At 37.8% G+C, this 22413-nt stretch overlaps 1 protein-coding gene across 4 annotated transcripts in view; it reads right to left on the bottom strand.

Annotated features, from left to right (window-relative positions):
* ZNF438 (zinc finger protein 438) overlaps window positions 1-22413 on the bottom strand; it is a 228261-nt gene that overhangs the window by 124157 nt on the left and 81691 nt on the right. For all 4 annotated transcript variants that reach the window (XR_004974255.1, XM_036351540.1, XM_036351550.1 and 1 more), the window contains exon 2: window positions 20847-20906. The gene's annotated coding sequence lies outside the window, so the exon portion shown is untranslated. The remainder of the gene's footprint in view (window positions 1-20846; window positions 20907-22413) is intronic.

The following is a 22413-nucleotide window of genomic DNA, read 5'->3' as shown; positions in this document are numbered from 1 at the left end:
GCAGCCACTATGGAACACAGTATGGAGTTTCCTCAAAAAACTAAAAATGGAACTCCCACTTGACCCTGTGATCCCACTTCTAGGAATATATCCCAAGAAACCAGAAACACCAATCAGAAACGATATGTGTACCCATATGTTCATAGCAGCACAATTCACCATAGCTAAGATTTGGAAACAGCCTAAGTGCCCATCAGTAGATGAATGGATTAGAAAACTGTGGTACATCTACACGATGAAATACTATGCTGCTGTAAAAAAGAAGGAACTCTTACCATTTGCAACAGCATGGATGGAACTGGAGAGCATTATGCTAAGTGAAATAAGCCAGTCAATGAAGGAAAAATACCACATGATCTCACTCATTCATGGATAATAAAGACCATTATAAACTTATGAACAATAATAGATACAGAGGCAGAGCTGCCTCAAACTGATTGTCAAACTGCAGCGGGAAGGCCAGGGAGGGTTGGGGGGCAGGAGAGAGAGAGATCAACCGAAGGACTTGTATGCATGCATATAAGCATAACCAATGGACATAAGACACTGGGGGGTAGGGGAGGCCAGGGGATTGTCAAGGGCGGGGGAGGGGGGGAAGGACACATATGTAATACCCTTTGTAATACTTTAAGCAATGAAACAATAAAAAAGAAAAGAAATGACAAAGAAAGGATAAATATAACATGAAATACAAAGATGTATAGAGAAATATAAACTAATATTAATGCCAGCTAAAACACAAAGCACCAGGCATAAATTAGAGTCATGTCATTGTGACAAAATGTATAATCCTCAATTGAGATTTTGACAGTAAATAATATATTAACACACTTACCAAACTAAAAACTGACAGAAATGTAAACAAAAATTAATGGAAGAAATCATTAATTTATATATTTAAGCCTTTCATAGACCAGATTAACAGTAATTATAGAAAAGCTGAAAAACAGAATATTTAGGTATTTTAAAAGAAAACAACTTCTTTAAAAAGGTCTGTAAAACTGTATTGAAATTGATCATAATCAAGTCCATAAATACAACCTTAAAAATTAGAAAACAGCAGTACTGTATTCTAATTTATTAATACTTAGTACATAAAGTTTAAACATAACTTGGACATTTGAGAAACACTCTCTAAATATCTACTATATCAACATAACTCTTGGCATGCAATCCTATGCTATTTTAGAAATTGTTAATTGAGAATATACACCAAAATATATTAAATATGACCATATAGTACACACAGAAAAACACAGACGTCTTATATCCTTTCATTTTCTATTAGGGTATAAACTTTCTGCCATAACAAAGATCCTCAGAAATGCTCAAGTTAGAAAACTTTCTTTTTCATGTCACAATACAGTGTGGCAGGGGGACGTATGCCAGACAAGATCATTCAGGGAGGCAGGCTGGCCCTATCATCTTCCTTAGAGCTTTTATTTCTTTCAGGTGGCAGCTATACCTAATGTAACTAACCTCCAACCAGCAGAGAAAGAAAAAAGAAATTCTGGGTCCAGTGGCTTGTTTTTAAGGAGGTAACCTTACACACACTACCATTCACCTCTCAATCACAAAGTCACATCCTTCTACAAAAGAAGCAGAGAGATGTAGTGTCTAGGTGGTCATCCATGTATGTGCTCAGGTAAACTCGAGAGCTTCTATTCCTAAAAGGAAGAACAGATTCTAAGGAACATTAGGGTGTCTTCCACATATTCTTTCTAGTTTAAAAAAAGAGAAAAGAACAATGAAAAATAAGTTATATGTAATTACTTCCTTTCAGCTGGATTCTTAATGCCAAAAACACTACCAAACATCATTTAAAAGAAATTTGAAAAGTACATCAATGAATTCTAAGCATGCAAGGGCCCCATTCCAAAACATCAAATAATAAACTAGAAAGTAAACTGAGAATTCACCTCTCTTTCTTTGTTTAAGGATATTTAATTCATGCATTCTTGTTTATATTGTGTATACTGATTTACCTAAATGGATTTTTCAGGTCAATTAAGTTTCAGCCTTACACAGAGGTCTTCTAACATTAGACAGAAGTTAATCATTTTTAGTAAAACAACTTTCAACATTTATAGGTTTTTAAAAAAACATTACTGAAGTTATTTTTATATTAATGAAGTATATTTTGTATACAATAAAATATGTACATTTTCAGTGCGCATTACAATGAATTTTATAAACACCTATCTATACTAATAAAAGAGAAACATGCAAATTGGTGTCACTCTGCTACCACTACCAGCCAATCAGAGCAACTATGCAAATTAACCCAACAAAGATGGTGGTTAATTTGCATATGCAGGTGCAGAGCGAAGAATGAAGACTGAAGACTGAAGCCTCACTGCAGCCACAGAAGAGAAGCCAAGTCTCGCTGCAGCCGGACCAAAGGCCTGGGTCCCGGGTGCCGGAGGAAAACCGGTGCCACCAGCCAGGGGAAGGAAGGCCAATTGCGCGAATCTTCATGCAAAGGGCTTCTAGTATCCATATAATTACCACCATAATCAGGACATAGAGCACATTCATAATGCCCAAACGTTCCCTGTACCCCATCCAGGCCAATCACACTCCACTCTCATCTACAGCAACAACTTGTCTGCTTATTGTCACTATAGATTAAATCGAGATTTTCTAGCATTCCTGATGTAATAACCCAGAACACTAAACAAATTCATACTTTGTATTTTTTTTGTATTTGGATTACTTTAATCAACATAATGTTTTTGAGAGTCCTTCATGTTGTGTGTATCAGTGCTTTATCCCCTTTTATTGTCGAACTAGAGGCCTGGTGCACAAAATTTGTGCATGGGTGTGGTCCCTAGGACTGGCCAGCAATTGAAACGTGAGCATTTGGCATGGAAAGGCAGGTCCCAGCTGATCTCTGGGCTCCGGGCAGTACCTGGGCCCCAGGCCCCTGCACAACCCCCTCCGCCTGAGTCATCTGGCCCTCGCCCGGCTCCCTCAGTGCCTGGGAGCCAGGCGGCGGCCCCGCCCCCTGCTGCCACTGCTGGTCACCATCTGTGGGGCAATCAACGGGGCAATTGGGTCCCACTCGCACCCGCCTTGGCCTGTTGCCACCCACTCACCTGCTCCACCATTCTGCTGCAGTCTGACTCTTGTCAGGTCCCATCAGGGCTGGCAGTGTCCCTGCTGGCAGAGCCACGTCATCAATGCCCTCCATGATCCGTGCCCCCCCCCACAATGTGTTTATCCAGTTACTAGTTGATGGATATATTAGCTGTTTCCAGCTTGGAGCTTTTATGAATAAAGCCAACATGAACATTCTTGTACAAGTTTATCTGTGAACATATTTTCATTACTCTAGGCTAAAATTATTGGGCCTTATAGTAATACTAGAGGCCAGTGCATGGGAGGTCTGGGGGAAGGGGGTACCTCAGCCCAGCCTGCACACTCTCACAATCTGGGACCCCTCAGGGGATGTCTCATGGCCAGTTTAGGCAATCCGGGACCGCTGGCTCCTAACCGCTTGCCTGCCTGCCTGCCTAATCACCCTAAACCGCTCTGTCTGCCTGCCTCACTGCCCCTAACCACTCTGCCTGCCTGATCGTCCCTAACTACTTGCCTGCCTGCCTGATTGCCCCTAACCACTCTGCCTGCCTGCCTCATCACCTCTAACCACTCGCATGCCTGCCTGATTGCCCCTAACCACTCTGCCTGCTTGCCTTCCTGATCACCCCTAACTGCTTGCCTGCCTGCTTCATTCCCCCTAACCACTCTGCCTGCCTGCCTGATTGCCCCTAACTGTTAACCTGCCCATGTTTTCACCACAACCACTCTGCCTACCTGCCTGATCGCCCCTAACTGCCTCTACCTCGGCACCCACCGCCACGGCTTTATCAGGAAGAATGTTCAGAATGACATCCGGAAGGTGGTTCAGCTGTCTATTCTAATTAGCATATTACGCTTTTATTATTATAGACTAGAGGCCCAATGCACAAAATTCATGCAAGGGGCTCGGCCCCCACCACCCCCACGCCACCTCCTCTGCCTTGGCCCCCGCCCACTGCGGTGGCTGCCTTAGCCCTTGCAGGCCCGGCTTTGTCCAGAAGGTCGTCTGGAAGTATGTCTGGTCTAATTAGCATATTACACTTTTATTATTATAGATGTTTAATTTTTAACAAACTGCCAAGCTGTTTTTTAAAATGGTTTTATCATTTTACTTTCCCACTAGCAGCATATGAAAATTTCAATCAGTCTACATCTCACCTAACACTTGATCCTTTATAATTTTTAACTTTAGCTATTTTGATGATATACAGTGGTATCTCATTGCATTAAATGGCATTTTTCTGATGTCTGATGATGTTAAACCCCTTTTCCTCTGCTGCACTGGTCATTCATTATTTTCTTATGCTATTTATTTAACTGGGTTGTCTTATTTTTTTTTAAATTAAATCTTTATTGTTCAGATTATTACATTTGTTCCTCTTTTTTCCCCCTCCTCCCAGTTCCCACCCCACCCTCCACCCTGACTCCCCACCCACTGTCCTCATCCATAGGTGCACGATTTTTGTCCAGTCTCTTCCTGCACCCCCAAACCCCTTTCCATGCCAAGAATAGTCAGTCCATTCCCTTTCTATGTCCCTGATTCTATTATAATCACCAGTTCATTCTGTTCATCAGATTATTTATTCACTTGATTTTTAGATTCACTTGTTGATAGATGTGTATTTGTTGTTCATAATTTGTATCTTTACCTTTTTCTTCTTCTTCCTCTTCTTAAAAGATATCTTTCAGCATTTCATATAATACTGGTTTGGTGGTGATGAACTCCTTTAGCTTTTCCTTATCTGTGAAGCTCTTTATCTGACCTTCTCTTCTGAATGATAGCTTTGCTGGATAAAGTAATCTTGGTTGTAGGTTCCTGGTATTCATCACTTTGAATATTTCTTGCCACTCCCTTCTGGCCTGCAAATTTCTGTTGAGAAATCAGCTGACAGTCGTATGGGTATTCCCTTGTAGGTAACTGACTGTCTTTCTCTTGCTGCTTTTAAGATTCTCTCTTTGTCTCTTGCTCTTGGCATTTTAATTATGACGTGTCTTGGTGTGGTTCTCTTTGGATTCCTTTTGTTTGGGGTTCTCTGGGCATCCTGGACTTGTAAGTCTATTTCTTTCACCAGGTAGGGGAAGTTTTCTGTCATTATTTCTTCAAATAGGTTTTCAATATCTTGCTCTCTTTCTTCTTCTGGCACCTCTATAATTAAGATGTTGGTACGCTTGAAGCTGTCCCAGAGGTTCCTTACATTATCTTTGTATTTTTGGATTCTTTTTTCATTTTGCTTTTCTGGTTGGGTGTTTTTTGCTTCTTTGTATTTCAAATCTTTGACTTGATTCTTGCGATCCTCTGGTCTGCTGTTGGGAGTCTGTATCATATTCTTTATTTCAGTCAGTGTATGCTTAATTTCTAGTTGGTCCTTTATCACAACATCGAGGGTCTCATTAGATTTCTTGAGGATCTCACTACATTTATCAGCGGTTTCTAGAAAGTCCTTGAAAAACCTTATAACCATGGTTTTGAACTCTATATCCAGTAGTTTGCTTTCCTCCATTTCTGTCATTTGTGACCTGTTTCTTTGTCTCTGCATTTTTTATGCTTCGCTGTGTCGATAGAGTGGCTTTCTGTGCTAAGTGTCCTCTAGGGCCCGGTGGCTCAGCCTCCCCAATTACCTGAGGTAGACACTCTTGGTGCACCCCTTTTTGGGCTTTGTGCACAGTCTTGTTGTAGTTAAGCCTTGATTGCTGTAGGTAACACAGGGAGGAATTGACCTCCAGGCCAATTGGCTGTGAAAATCAACTGTGTCTGCAGTGGGAGAACTGCTGTGCTGAAGACACCCTTATGGGGCAAGACTTGCTTCAGTGGGGCTTTGGTGCTCACTGAGTCTGCTGCCTGAGTGTGTCCCTTATGGATCTTCGGAGTTATAATTGGATGGTCCCACTCTGACCACTGGGTACACTGGCTCTTGGATCTAAGGAGGTGCTAATCTAGCCTCTGCCTGAGGCTACCCTGCAGAAGCCAGCTGTAAAGCAATGGAAGTTGCCCTGGGGCCTTGGGGCAGCTGCAGTTTGTTAAGTAATTTTCAGATTAGAAAGGGCCGGGCCTTTCATATGCAAAAGCCTCCATGCACAGCTTGAGCGGGCAGAGCCCCAGGGGATTAACTGGGCAGGCGGAGCGAGCAGTATGGCTGCTCTCAGTCCTGTCCTCAGAGGCCCCGGCAATCGCTGCATGTGCCTCCGAGAGAAAGCTGTCCTCGAGTTCCGACTGATGCCAGACAGTCCCGTTTCTCCCGTATGAGTCTGGGTCCCCAGAGAGAGAGCCTGAGACTCTCTCCCGATTGAAAAAGACAATCGTGACCTCAGCCGCCAGCCCTCTCCGCATGCACCTCCACACGCACCTCCACACCTTTGTATTTTACTTCCGCACCGCACCTCCTCTGAGTCTTGGTATGCTTTTCTCTTTCCTTCTAGTTGTAGACTTTCCACTCAGCCAGCCTTCCTGCGGTTCTGGATGATGTCCGTTCCGTCTTTTAGTTGTATTTTTGAAGTGGTTGTGCGAGGCAGCAATCTCCAGTGTTTACCTATGCCGCCATCTTGGTTTCCCTGTCTTATTAATTAATAACCTGTAAGAAATCTTTATATACTCTGGCCACAAGTCATTTGTCAAATACACGTGTTGAGAATATGCTGAGAATATGCTGTCTCTGTTTAAGAATGTCTTTCATATTCTTAACAATGTTTTCTGAAGAATAGAAATTTTAAATTTTGATGGAGTACCATTTGTCAATTTTACTTTTGTTATGATCCACACTTTTTTGTATCCTAAAAAGTCTTTGCTGGCCGGAGCTCCAGTGGCGCAATCGGTTAGCGCGCGGTACTTATAAAAAGTCTTTGCCTATCCAAAATTCATGAATGTTTTCTCCTGTGATATTTTTTCTTAAAGTTTTATAGTTTTAACCTTTTATAATTAGAGATATGAATCCTTTTAAGTTATTTTGTATATAGAAGAAGTAAGGGTTGGGGTTAATTTTTTTTTTCATTTGGGTACCCAGGTGTTCTAGTACATCTGTTGAAAAGACTATCCTTTCTCCATTGAATTATCTTGGCAAGGTTGTCAAAAATAAATTGACCATCTATCTACATGTGTGGGTCTATTTCTGGATTCTCTATTCTTTATTATTTTAAAAGAATTTTTTAACTACATCTCCTATTACAAACAGATGTTCATAAGGCAGTTATCATTTGGTTTGTTGTTGTTTTAGTTATTAATTTTTTATTACTGTGACATTCTTATAACAAGACACAAGACATTTTTTTACAATTTTATTGAACTTATTGGGGTGACATTCTATTTAATAAAGAGGGAATATGCTAATGGGTCCTCATGCCGTTTCAAAGATGGCAGTGCCACAACCGATGAGGGAATATGCTAATTGACTGTCCCACCCTCAAAGATGGTGGTGCCCACAGCCAATAAGGAGGGAATATGCTAATTTGCTGCCCCGCCCTCAAAGATGGCAGTGCTCACAGCCAATAAGGAGGGAATATGCTAATTGACTGCCATGCACTCAAAGATGGTGGCACCCATAGCCACAAGATGGCAGCACCCAGTCCCCTTAGCCCTGCTGCCAGGGCAGCAGGCGCATGGCAATGCTGGGCATGCCCTCAGGTGGGCCCGGCCACTCCGCGTGCCTGCCTCCAGAGAACCTCAGTCCCCCAGCCACCCAGGGCTGGCCCGAGGTGCAGGCAAGCCTCAGATGACAGCTTCCCAGCCACCCAGGGCCACCCGAGTCTCAGGTAACCAGGGCCAGCCAAGGCTTGCGCTGCCAGCAGTGGCAGCAGCAGAGGTGTGATGGGGGCATCACCGTCTCCTGATCACTGAGTCACCTCCTGCGCCTGAGGGCTCCCGGATTGTGAGAGGGGGCAGGCTGGGCTGAGGGACCCCCCTTCCAGTGCATGAATTTTCATGCACTTGGCCTCTAGTTGGTTAATAAAATTATAAAGGTTTCAGGTATACAATTCTATAATATATCATCTGTATATTGTACTATATTCTCTACCCCAAGTCAAGTCTCATTTATTATCCTCTATACCCTTTCCTACCTCCCCCCACCTCCTTTCCCCTTTGGTAGTCACCATACTATTGTTGATATCTATGAGTTTTGTTTTGTTGTGGGTTGGGGTATTTTTTGCCTATCTCTGCAACCCCTCTCCCCTCTGATAGCTGTCAGTCTGTTCTTTATCTACGAGTCTGTTTCTATTGTTTTTGTTAGTTTATTTTGTTATTAGATTCCACATAAGAGTGGAACCATATGTCACTTGACTTTCTCTGACTGGCTTATTTCACTTAGCATAATGCTCTCCAGGTCTATCCATGCTGTCACAAGGGGTGAGATTTCCTTTTTTATGGCCGAGTACTATTCTATTGTGTAAACGCAGCTTTTTTATCCACTCATTAACTTATGGACACTTGGGCTGCTTCCAAATCATGGCTAGTGTAAATAACACTACAATAGACTGGATGATCTTGTGGGTGAATTTTACCAAACATTCAAAGAAGAACTAACACCAATACTTCTCAAACTATTCCAAAAAATCCAAGAGATGGGAAGAAAACCAAGCTCATTTTAAGAGGCCAGCATTATCCTAATCCCAAAACCAGATGAGCATAGACACTAAAATCCCCAACAAAATATTAGCAATCTGGATCTAGCAATACATTAAAAAGATCATATACCATGATCAAGAGGGATTCATTCCAGGGATGCAAGGTTGGGAAAATATCCACAAATCAATAAACATGATACACAACATAAACAAAATAAATGATAAAAAGTACATGATCTGATCAACAGACACAGAAAAAGCATGTGATAAAACCCAGCACCCCTTTTATAACAAAAATTCTCAGCAGAGTAGGGAAGTAACATACCTCAATTTAATAAAGACCATATATGACAAACTCATAGTCAACATCATACTCAATAGGCAAAATCTATAAGTGTTTCCCTTAAGGTTGGAAATAAGAAATCTGCTTTCATCACTCTTATTCAACACTTCTTATCTGATCACTGTCCTAGCCACAGTGATCAGATAAGAAGAAATAAAAGGCATCCAAATTAGAAAGAAAAAAAGTAGAACTGACATTTGAAAATGACATGATAATGTATATAGAAAACCCTAAAGATTCCAACTAAAAACTACTGGAACTTTTAAATGACTTCAGTAAAGTAGCAGGATACAAAATAAACATCCAGATCAGTGGCATTTTTATACACTAATAATGAACTATCAGAAAGGAAAACTAATAAACAATCCCATTTACAATTGCATGAAAAAAAAATACTTAGGAATAAATTTAACCAAGGATGTAAAAGACCTATACTCAGAAAATTATAAGACACTGAAGAAGACACAAACAAGTGGAAGTATATACCATGCACATGGATAGGAAAAATTAACATAATTAAAATGTTCGTACTACCCAAAGCAATCTATAAATTCAATGTAATTCCTATCAAGATACCAATGGCATGTTTCACAGAACTAGAACAAATGTTCCAAAAATTTATATGCAACCACAAAAGCCATCGCAATCTTGAGAAAGGAGAACAGACTGGGAGGAATCAGGCTACCTGATATTAAACTATACTACAAGGCCAGAGCAATCAAAACAGCATGGTGCTAGCATAAAAACAATATATAGAGAACCCATAAATAAACCCATGCCTTTATATGAATTACTATTTGACAAAGCAGGGAAAAACATACAATGGGGTAAAGACCGTCTATTCAGTAAGTAGTCCTGGGAAAATTGGCTAGACATATGCAAAAAAATGAAACTAGACCACCTTCTTACACTATACATAAAAATAAACTCAAAATAGATTATTAAGACTTAAATGTTAGTTCAAAACCATAAAAATCCTGGATTCTCTATTCTGTTCCATCAATATAGGTCTTCCTTAGGCCAACACTACCTTGATCACTTTAAACAGAAAGTTTTAAAATGTAAAGGAAGTCTTGAAATTAGGTAGTAAAAACCTTCTAATACTGGTCTTATTTGTCAATTCTTTTTTTTTTTTTAACTTTTCTAGGGCCTTTCTATTTCCATATAAATGTTACATTTCACTGCTAGTATATAGATTATATATAGATTATATAGATCAGTGGAAATACATATACAACTGATTTTATGTATTTACCTTGTATCCTGCAATCTCGATAAATCCAATTACAAATTCTAATGGCTTTTTGGAGATTTATTAGCATTTTCTTCAGACATGATCATGTCTTCAAATAAAGAATTTCTATTTCTGCCTTGCCAATCTGTGTGACACTTGTTACTTCTTATTGCCTATTACACTGGCTGGGATTTCCATTACAATATTAGATAGACAGAGGGAGGAGAGTTGTCACACCTGTTTCCTATCTTAGGGAAAAAGGCATTTTATCTTGTAGCATTAAATGAGATTTTAGCTAAAGATGTAGGTGTAGGTTACTTTTATCAGGTTATGTTCCCTTCTGTTTCTGGTTTTCTGAGAGGTTTTATCATAAACAGTTGTTGAATTTAGTCCAACGCTTTTTATGCAACTACTGACAGTATTATATAGTCCCCCCAGTTTTTTTTCTATTATAGTGATAATTTATGTTAGTGGATTCTCCAATGTGAAACCAATCTTGCATCCCTAGAATAAACCCATTTTTTATATATACTACTGAATTTTATTTGCTAATGGTTAATTTTTTCATCTAGATTCATGAAAGATATTTGTTCACAGTTTTCTTTTCTTGTAATGTCTTTATCTAGTTTTAAAATTAGTGCAATGCTGGTCTCCTAAAATGAACTGAAAAGTGTTCCTTCTTCCTCTATTTTGTGAACTATTTCTCCATTAAATATTTGATAAAAATTCATCACTTGTCTTTTGTTGGATTATTTTTAAGGATTTCATTCTTATTAGTTATAACTATCTTTCAAGAACCTTTTTAGTGGATGCTTTAACTTACTACAATCCACCTTCAGAAATATTAGATCACTTCATGTAGAAGACCCCTACCATCATATATTTCCCTTTCCCCATCCCATTCTGTGAGTTTTGTTGTCATACATTTTAATTTCACAGATAGTACAAAACCTACTAAATGGACACCGATATTATTTTCTGGTTTAGTCAGTTACCTTTTAAAGAAAGTCAAAAAGGAGGAAACAATCTGTTTTATATTTATCCACATATGAATCATTTCTACCATTCTTTATTCCTTTGTATAATCCAAATTTACATGTGGTATTATTTTTCCCTTTACCTTGAAGAACGTCCTTTAATGTTTCTTGTAATGTAGATCTGCTGGTCATAAGTTGTATTAGTTTTTATCTAAAAAAGTTATTATTTCTCCCTCCTTTATTTTCTGAAGTTTTTTTTTAAATTAAATCTTTATTGTTCACATTATTACAGTTGTTCCTCTTTTTTCCCCCCATAGCTCCCCTCAACCCAGTTCCACCCCACCTTCTGCCCTTACCCCTGCCACTGTCCTCATCCATAGGTGTATGATTTTTATCCAGTCTCTTCCTGCACCCGCCACACCCCTTCCCTGCTGAGAATTGTCAGTCCATTCCCTTTCTATGTCCCTGATTCTATTATATTCACCAGTTTATTCTGTTCATCAAATTATTTATCTTCTTAAAGGATACCTTTCAGCATTTCATATAATACTGGTTTGGTGGTCATGAACTCCTTTAGCTTTTTCTTATCTGTGAACCTCTTTATCTGACCTTCAATTCTGAATGATAGCTTTGCTGGGTAAAGTAATCTTGGTTGTAGGTTCTTGCTATTCATCATTTTGAATATTTCTTGCCACTCCTTTCTGGCCTGCATAGTTTCTGTTGAGAAATCAGCTGACAGTCGTATGGGTATTCCCTTGTAGGTAACTGACTTTCTTTCTCTTGCTGCTTTTAAGATTCTCTCTTTGTCTCTTGCTCTTGGCATTTTAATTATGATGTGTCTTGGTGTGGTTCTCTTTGGATTCCTTTTGTTTGGGGTTCTCTGGGCATCCTGGACTTGTAAGTCTATTTCTTTCACCAGGTAGGGGAAGTTTTCTGTCATTATTTCTTCAAATAGGTTTTCAATATCTTGCTCTCTCTCTCTTCTTCTGGCACCCCTATAATTCGGATGTTGGTACACTTGAAGATGTCCCAGAGGCTCCTTACACTATCTTCATATTTTTGGATTCTTTTTTCTTTTTGTTTTTCCGGCTGGGCGTTTTTTGCTTCTTCGTATTTCAAATCTTTGACTTGATTCTTGGGATCCTCTAGTCTGCTGTTGGGAGTCTGTATAATATTCTTTATTTCAGTCAGTGTATGCTTAATTTCTATTTGGTTCTTTTTCATATCCTCAAGGGTCTCACTAAATTTATTGGTGGTTTCTAGAAAATTATTGAAAAACCTTATAACCGTGGTTTTGAACTCTATATCCAGTAGTTTGCTTTCCTCCATTTCTGTCATTTGTGACCTGTTTCTTTGTCTCCGCATTCTTTATGCTTCCCTGTGTTGGTAGAGTGGCTTTGTGTGCTAGGTGTGCTATAGGGCCCAGTGGCTCAGCCTCCCCAATTACCTGAGGTTGACACTCTTGGTGCACCCCTTTGTGAGCTTTGTGCACAGTCTTGTTGTAGTTAAGCCTTGATTGTTGTAGGTATCACTGGGAGAAATTAACCTCCAGGCCAATTGGCTGTGAGAATCAGCTGTGTCTATGGTGGGAGAACTTCTGTGCTGAAGACACCCTTATGGGGCAAGACTTGCTTCAGTGGGGCTTTGGTGCTCACTGAGTCTGCCCCTTGAGTGTGTCCCTTATGAATCTGAGGAGTTGTAATCTGGATGGTCCACACTGACCACTGGGTATACTGGCTCTTGGATCTCTAAGGAGGTGCTAATTTAGCCTCTGCCTGAAGCTACCCAGCAGGAGCTATGGAGAGATTTTCAGATTCCTTTTCTTTGTTTGGAGTTTGGAGGTGCCTAGATGAGGCCCAGCTATGAAGCTTATGCAAAATATATACCAGTAAATATTGAAAAATGGAATGTTTCCACATCTAACCCATAATTATTCATAAAAAGTATTTCATTACCCCCTTTCTTAAAAATATTTGCCTCTTATTATCTTTGTTGGCAGATGCTCTAACCGAAAACCTAAAGTGAAGCCCCCACTAAACCATTAAATAGCCTATGCACTTCTTGAGAAAAATAATGAGCAGATATTTTGGGGAGGTTGAAGAGAAGTATGCAGGTGGCAGAAAGCAAATGTTTCCTCCAAGCTCTGTTGTAATAAACCAAGTTTGAGTGTATAGTTATCTAAAAGTTTTAATAATGTTAATAATAAACTACGTCTAGAAAATTATGCAGGCATATTATTAAAGACTGAAAAATGCCAAATATATAAAGATAAAAAATATACCATCTATGAACTTATCACTCAGAGGATAACAACTATTAATATCTGCCATATCTCCTCAGAGTTTTGTTAAGCATATACTTACATACACACACACACACACACACACACACACACACACACTCACTCTTCATTTAAATTGACATAATAGTGCAGATATCATTTTTTAAATTTCCTTTTAATTATGTTGTAAGCATAATTGCGAGTCACTGAATGTTATTTAAAAACATGATTCTTAACCAGGGACTGGACTAGTGAAATGAACTTTTAGGGGTGAAATAGGTAGGGTTAGGAAATTTTAAAAATTAAGGAGTCCATGGAAAAAACACAGGGCTACAGAGTTGCAAAGAGTACATTTCTATAAGACAAGGGAGCTGGGAGTAGTAAAAAGTACACATTCCCCAAACAAAGGGAAGGAAACCCCTCATTTAAAGAAAGAGGAAGAAAAGCCCAGAGGGAATGGGAGAATAATAAGGGAGAAGAAGGAGGAAACTTCACCTGAGACTTGAACTCTGGAGTTGCTATAGTGACCAAATCAGAAGGGGATGTGACCAATCAGAGGGGATATCAAAGCACAAAGATCTGCAGCCTTTAAAAACCATAGAAGAAAGGGACTCAGTGGGACTCTTTCCCTCTCCCCAGTGGGAATCTGTGCTTGTTTCTCAATAAATTTCCACCTTTACTATACCACCTTTCATCCGTGGTTTCATTCAACCCCACCGGACAACAGCCTGGGAAAACCATCCTGCCCAGGTGAACACCATGCGTTCCAGTCCAAATTTCCCGTATCACTAGGGAAAGGTAAGTGGAGCATCTTAGATGCCCCACACATCTCTTCCTAGTCCCAGACCTGTTCCTAACAAACAGAATATGAACGTATTGAAATTCCTTGCTACTCAGAGTGGGGTCCATGGATCAACAGTATCAGCATTACCTTGGGATTTGTTAGAAATGTACCACAGATTTAATCAAAATCTACATTTTAATATGATATCCAGGAGATTCATATATACATTATAGTTTGAAAAGCAATGGGGATCCAGAGTTATTACATTCTCTTTGAAATTTGTAACTTCTAATTTGTTGTGGTATAAGAAATCAGTTAACCAGGTTTCTTAGAATTATGAGTTAAAGAATTTAAGGATCAAAAATAACAGGTAGCTATACACTTAAATTTGAATCCCATCTGTAACAAAACAAACTATGTAACTATGAGAAATGATGCAACCTATGCAAGACTTAGTTTCCTCATCTGTTAAATCAGAATTATAATAGTATTTCCCTCACAAGATCACCAAGAAGATTAAATGAGCTAAAATACATAATGCACTTAGAACACTTAGTGTTATTTATGTGTTTGCTATTATCATTAAGAGGAAAAACAAGTAAATAAAGAGGCTCTAGTAAACCTAATACACCATTTTAAGGTCTGAACTTTCAGACATCAGCTAAATGTAGTTTAAAAGCCTCTTTCAGTTCATTCCTGGTTCTCAGATCTGTTGTTAAGTAGCTGAGTTTGGCAGAGAGAAGTGTACAAGGGCCCAACACAGCCAGAGCGGCTCAGTTGGCTGGGCATTGTCCTGTACACAGAAAGGTTGCTGGTTCAATTCCTGGTCAGGGCATGTATCTAGGTTGCAGGTGGGGATTAAAAAAAAAAAAAAAGACATGTGTACTACATTTGACAACTGCTTTCCCCCTGGCTGTTGGCTTTAAAAGGATTGTGGATATATTAGTTTTCTGCTAAAACCAGGTGCAAAAATTATTCTCAATTGCCTAGGTACAAGACATTAAGAGCCATGATACTTGTGCAATGTTTATATTATCTTTAGAAACAAGAAGGTATGACTGTTTATCTCACCCTCTAGGATGATCCCTGGCTCAAGTCAAGACAGGAATATCAATACATGAAATAATCCAAATTGTTTGTTTTGGTTAGAATAGCAGTTTTGTTTAAGTGAAATCTAAATAGTGACCAAGAAGAAAGAAGAGTCAATCTAAAAGAGAGAGACTGAAATAATGGGAAAGGGGGCAGCAAAATCAGAAACCAGGGGAAGATAGAGAAGAGACTCAAGGTGAAAACATGTTAAGGGGTTCAGGCCTTCCTTAAAATGTTGGAACAGTGTATTCATCAGAATGCTGATTTCCTAGTCGTGCCAAGCACATGCTGGTTTGGAGCTGGCCCTGGTGTTGCAAGAAGCAATGACAGGCTGGATGCAACTTTTATATACGTCCTCCTTCGGTACTAACTACCAAAGCAATCAAATATAAAATACTTTAGTATCACAGAGACCCTGAAAATCATTCTTTACTATATCATTAATTCCAAGTGCCACAGTTCAATGGTTACAGGAAACTTGAATTTGCATGAATAGCCTTATTCAGGTCCAACTGAAAGCATTTATAACTTTAAGTTCTCTATTACTTAAATCATTATTTTTGCCTTTCTAATATAAAATAAGGAAATGACTATTTCACCCTCAATGAAACATCCAAACATAGTCACTACTTCTCAAAGTGCTTCTGGTTTAAGGCTAAGGATGAGGTGAATTTTCCATTGCTAGCAAAATCTGACCAAAGGCTATCTCCAAATATCATATTCCTTACTTCTACAACTCAGGAAAATTTTGCTTAATAACTAAAATCTACTAGGGAACTTGTCTAGTATGTACATATTGCTTATTTTAGACCTGAAATCAATCAAAATAAGTTTTATATAAAAATGAGAGAACAAAATGCCTCAAAGTAATAAATTCCTTAGATGAGGACTTGGCCAATCTGACTGGAAATCAACCTTGATATTAGCTCTTCTTTCATCTCAAATATTGGAAACTTCACCTAGAAGTGCTTTATACTTCATTGGTGAAATTGGTAAAAGCTTCCAATATAAACAATGGCAGATTAATTTGAGAAGACATTAAAAATAATTACTCTGAAAAAAAATATTCTAAAAGATATCATCTCAGCATTAGGAAGATCTTAAGAAATCAACTCTCCCCCTCTCCACTTCAAAATAGTTTTCCTCCACTACATCCCATGAGGGGATCACCTCAATTTGTATACCCCAAAGAAAAGCAAGAAGGCATTGTCCTATGAAGCACTCCAGCCTATTTTCATGCCGATGTGACTATTACCAATGTATTCACTATAGTGCTCATTAAACTGAGTAGAAATATCTCTCTGTAACTTCTCTCCACTGATCTAGCTATGTCTTTCTGTAGCACTAAATCTCCAGACCCTCTTACACTTGAAACCAATTCACATGACAGAAACTTGGAACAATAAAACCACAACATTTATAATATGACCATTCCTACTAGGGCAGTGATGGCGAACCTATGACACGCGTGTCAGAAGTGATACGCGAACTCATTTTTTTGGTTGATTTTTCTTTGTTAAATGGTATTTAAATATATAAAATAAATATCAAAAATATAAGTCTTTGTTTTACTATGGTTGAAAATATCAAAAAATTTCTATGTGTGACACGGCACCAGAGTTAAGTTAGGGTTTTTCAAAATGCTGACATGCCGAGCTCAAAAGGTTCGCTATCACTGTACTAGGGTCTCTGTGCTTAAAAATCTTTGCATATGTACTTTTCTTCTCTTTAAATCCACCTCCACTGGTAAAAGGCTAGAGGCTGGACTGTTTAGAATAATGGTGTAGGGTAGGGGAGTAGGAGAGATTTAGCTGATTCTAAATGGACTTGGAGAATTAAAAAAAAACAAACAAGAAGGCAATTGTGGCTAGAACAAAGTGAGTAAGACAGAATGGTAGGATATAAAATCAGCAAGGAGCATGTAGGGTCTGGTAAAACATGGTGAGGCTTGGGTTTTATACTGATGGATAGCCATTAAGGAGTTCTGAAAAGGGAATGACAGCAACTGCTTAACATTAAAAGAAAAAAACACAAAACACTTTTGTTCCCACATGGATAACTAACTGGAGAGGTTCAAGGAGGAGATAAGGAAGGCCAGTTATTACTATCGTCTAGGAATGTATAATGGTAATTATAAGTTATATTCAAGTAGTAGTAGTGGCTTGGCAGTAGTAAAGGGGGATTTGGGATATATATTTTGAAAGGAGGACATATAAGCCTTACTGATGGGCTGGATGTTGATTAAGAAGAAAAGAGAAAAGTCAAAGATCTAGTTTTTAACCTGAGCAACTGGGTGGATCATTTACTGAGATGAAGGAGTAGGAGGCAGAAACAGGATTTGGGAGGGGAATCCAAACATGTTAAGTTTGAAATGCTTATTAGACTTTCAAAAAGAGAACCTGGCTAGGCAAACATAGATATGAGCCTTGAATACATGGGAGAGATCAAGGCAAAGAAGTAAGTCTGGGAGGACAGGTGGCACTTAAAGCAAAGGACCACATGAGATCACATAGAGAATAAATGTAGAAGGTGGCCAAGGACTGGGCCCTGAAGAATGCCAACTTTTGGAGAACAAGAAGAGGAGATAGCAAGGGAAATTTTATATGTATTTTATGTTTTCAAGTGTAAGAGGGACCAGAGATTTAGAACTACAGAAAGACACAGCTAGATGGGGAAGTTACAGAGAGAGATTTCTATTCAGCGTAATAAGCACTATAATGAATAAGTTGCTAACTTATTCTTACTCAAAAAGCTATTGAAATTATTTTATATCTACAAACTATGAAGTCCATAGCCAGTCATCACAATCTTCTTCAAAAACCACCTTTCAAAGTCATGTGCCTATTCCATTTCTGACTCCCACCTATTGACTGAGTCTGGATAGCTGCATTTTATGTGTCAGCTGCTCAATTGTTCTATCCCTAACCTCTGGCATGTGTCCTAACTTCTGGATCCAAGTACTCACCCCAACTAACAACTTTTAGTTGCTCAACACTGACCAGGAGACACATTGAGATCATATTCCCCAGAGCTGCCAAAAGTTTTTGGCATATGATCAATGAAGCACACAGTAAGTGAGTATTCAGCAATTAATTAGGTGACAGAGAACAACTGACGTATTAGGGAACTGCAGAATGAGCCAGATCAAGGTTGAAACAGAGAATAGGAGATTGTACTTCAGACTAGTTACCCCATGGGAAAATCTAATCTCGGTTATCAAGTGTGATTAGACATCCTTTTATCCAGAAGAACTAAAGCAGTGGTTCTCAACCTTCCTAATGCCGCGACCCTTTAATACAGTTCCTCATGCTGTGGTGACCCCCAACCATAAAATTATTTTTGTTACTACTTCATAACTGTAATTTTGCTACTGTTATGAATCATAATGTAAATACCTGATATGCAGGATGTATTTTCATTGTTACAAATTGAACATAATTAAAGCATAGTGATTAATCACAAAACAATATGTAATTATATATGTGTTTTCTGATGGTCTTAGGCGACCCCTGTGAAAGGGTCATTCAACCCCCAAAGGGGTCGCGACCCACAGGTTGAGAACCACTGAACTAAAGTATCTGAAGTTGACCATGCGTCCAAGGATTCAGGATTTCCTGGAAGCTGGTAACGTTATGAACCAAACTGTAGGTACAGCCACCAGGGGCACTTGTTCTTTCTGCCCCATACCCTCAGGGTTAGGGGGTTACTCTTTCAGTCTCAGCTATACAGGGAATTCTAAACATCTCATAGGTGTTTGTGAAGATTAAATGAGATCATTGTAAATAAAGTGCCTGGTACATAGAAAGTGCTCAATACATATTAACTATTTTCATTTATACTTTAGATTATCATAAAGTGACAGTCAGCTGAATGATAAAGCATGTCTCTAAAAGCAACACTTTTAATGCTCTTCTAGCATAGAAGAATGATAAAAAGGGTGTTTGGGGTTTTTTTAGTTGTATAAACTGGTATATAATCAATAACATTTAAACTATCCTGAAAAAAAAATTCTCCATTTTTCTAAACTTTTTTTACCAAGGTTGGCACAGTTATGTTACACAACTAAGAAGTAAAGGTGTGAATTCTATTAACATGAGATTGATAACAATTCTAAATAAATATCAAGCAAAAACAGAACTTTCCAAGCCTAACAATTATTCTGTAAGAGTCATTCAGGACCAGGTCTCTTGTTGTAAATGTCTATATCCTTTAAATATAGTGTATTTCTATTTCCCTGTATGAAATTTAAGTTTAACTAAAATCATTAAAGTTGGCAATAGAAGCAGGAAACCATTTATAAGGCCAGCATGGCTATTTTACTTTTATAAATGAAAAGTTATGTAATAGTTTCAGAGTTCCCTTCTTAAACTCTTTTAATATTTATAGAAATTTAAAAGAGTTATACTGCTAGAGTTCATTTTGGAAACTGATCATTTCTATTATCTGATAGCACTAAATTATTTTAGTGCAATTACAGAAATGGTTATTTAAGAGTTACACTCATCTTTATTCATGATCTTTAACAACAACAGGTCATCTGTATCTAGTACTTGATCTACAAGCTCAAGTAAGTGTGACTGAACCAAACTACACTAAGAGAGTCTCAACTCCAAACCACTGAGTCACATCACTAATCTTTTTGTCGCTAACAGTACATTAAAAAAAGAAAACTGTTCTGGAAACCATTTAAAGGGCCTGCTTGTGATAACAGAAAGTGCTGTACTAAACTACTGAAGAACACACAAGTACCTGGAAGGACTCAGAGCAAAGCTGTAGCCAAGTACAAGGAGATGTTCATAGGCACCATACCACTATCCAAAAAATAAAGTCCCACACCTCTTATGAAAACTATAGTCGCATATTTCCCTAAATCTCTATTTCATGAAATTCGGATTTTTTAAAAGATAATAATTTTAATTTTTCAAACTACTATACAGAAAAGTCACTTATAAACTATAATTTCAAATCAATAAACCTTGATATTTTTCTGCTTTAAAAAACTTTTCTTTTGGAATAATTTTAGATTTACAGAAAAGTTGCAAAGATATTACAAAGAACTTATATACCCTTCACCCAGTTTACATCTTACATAACCATGGCTTTATCAAAACTAAGAAACTAAGATTGGTACATTACTATTAACTAAACTATAGACTTTATTTGGATTTTCCTCATGGATGTCTATTATCAGTTCTAAGATCCAATGTATGGTACCACATTGCATTTAATGACATGTTTTTAGTGCTTTAAGTTTTAGAACATGCTAATCTTGTGTGTCTTATTACCAATGTCCTAATTATAATTATTATAAAAATACAGTTCCTTGGAAAATATGATTTATTGGATGATAGGAAAATGTTACATTACAATTAATATAAACATGACATTTCTATTAATGTTTCATTGAGAAGAAAAGAGGTAAATCTGCATTGCTCACTTAGTCAGGAAACTGTTAGACCAAATTATTTTCAGAAATATTTCTTCAAAAAATGCTTGTCACTTACCTATCTCTCAATGTTCCAGTAAAAAGTCATAAGATATGTGGTAAATTCTTTCAATTAATCCTGTAATAGAATATAAGGTATTATTATAATCATATTCAGATAATCCATTTTTTTCAAATATATGTAAAACTACTTTCTTTTCATCCCAAAATTTCATTTTTAATTACTATGTAATTTTTTATTAAGTTAAAAGAATTAATTTAAGGGAGAATAATTATATATATAAATTATATATCTTTAAAAGCAAAGGCATGCTATCAAGATACTAATGGCATATTTCATAGAATTATTCCAAAAATTTGTTTGGAACAACAAAAGACCCCATATTGTTACAGCAATCTTGAAAAAAAGAAAAAGAAAAAAGTGGAGGAATTTCCCTATCTTACATCAACCTTAGATTACTACAAGGCCATAGTAATCAAAACAGCATGGCACTGGCATAAAAAAAAAAGACATATAGATCAATGAACAGAATGGACAGCCCAGGAATAAACCCATACCCTTATAGAGAATTAATACCTGACAAAGGAGGTAAAAACATACAACGGGGTAAAGACAGTCTATTCAATAAATGGTGCTAGGAAGACTAGACGGTTACATGCAAAAAAAAAAGAAGAAAAGAAACTAGACCACCTTTTAACATCATCTACAAAAATAAACTCAAAATGAATTAAAGACTTCAATGTTAGTCCCAGTTGGTTTGGCTGACTGGATAGAGTGTCGGCCTGTGGACTAAATGGTCCTGGGCTCAATTCTGGTCAAGGGCACATGCCTGGGTTGTGGGCTCGATCCCTAGTAGGAGGTGTGCAGGAGGCAGACAATCAATGATTCTCTCTTATCATTGATGTTTCTATCTCTCGCTTCCTCTCCCCTCCTCTCTGAAATCAATAAAAATATATATTAAAAAAATAAAAAATAAATAAAGACTTCAATGTTAGACTCGAAACCATGAAACTTCTAGAAGAAAACATAGGCAGTAAAATCTCAGACATTTCTCACAGTAATATTTTTTCTGATATATCTACTTGGACAAGAGAAACAAAAGAAGAAAATAAAGAAATACGATTACATAAAACTAAAAAGCTTTTGCACAGCAAAACCATTATCAAAATGAAAAGACAACCCACTCAATGGAAGAACATATTTGCTGATACATCTGATAAGGTGTTAGTACCCAAGATTTATAAATAATTTATAAAACTCAATACCAAAAAAAGCAAACAATTCAAATAAAAAATGGGCAAAGGACCTGAATAGAAATTTCTTCACAGAGGGCATACAGATGGCCAACAGGCATATGAAAACATCAATAATCATCAGAGAAATGCAAATTAAAACCACAGTGGATATCACCTCACACCTGTCAGAATAACTATTGTCAATAAATCAATGTTTGGAGAGGATGTGGAGGAAAGGGGACCCTTGTGCACTATTGGTGAGAATACAGATTGGTGCAGTCACTGTGAAAAGCAGTATGGAGTCACCTCAAAAAATTAAAAATAGAACTGCCTTATGACCCAGTGATACCACTTCTGGGAATTTATTTGAAGAAACCCAAAACGTTCAT

Source organism: Myotis myotis, unplaced genomic scaffold (assembly GCF_014108235.1).
Source record: "Myotis myotis isolate mMyoMyo1 unplaced genomic scaffold, mMyoMyo1.p scaffold_m19_p_1, whole genome shotgun sequence".
NCBI classification, from domain to species: Eukaryota; Metazoa; Chordata; class Mammalia; order Chiroptera; family Vespertilionidae; genus Myotis; species Myotis myotis.
This window is presented reverse-complemented; position numbering and strand designations above follow the sequence as displayed.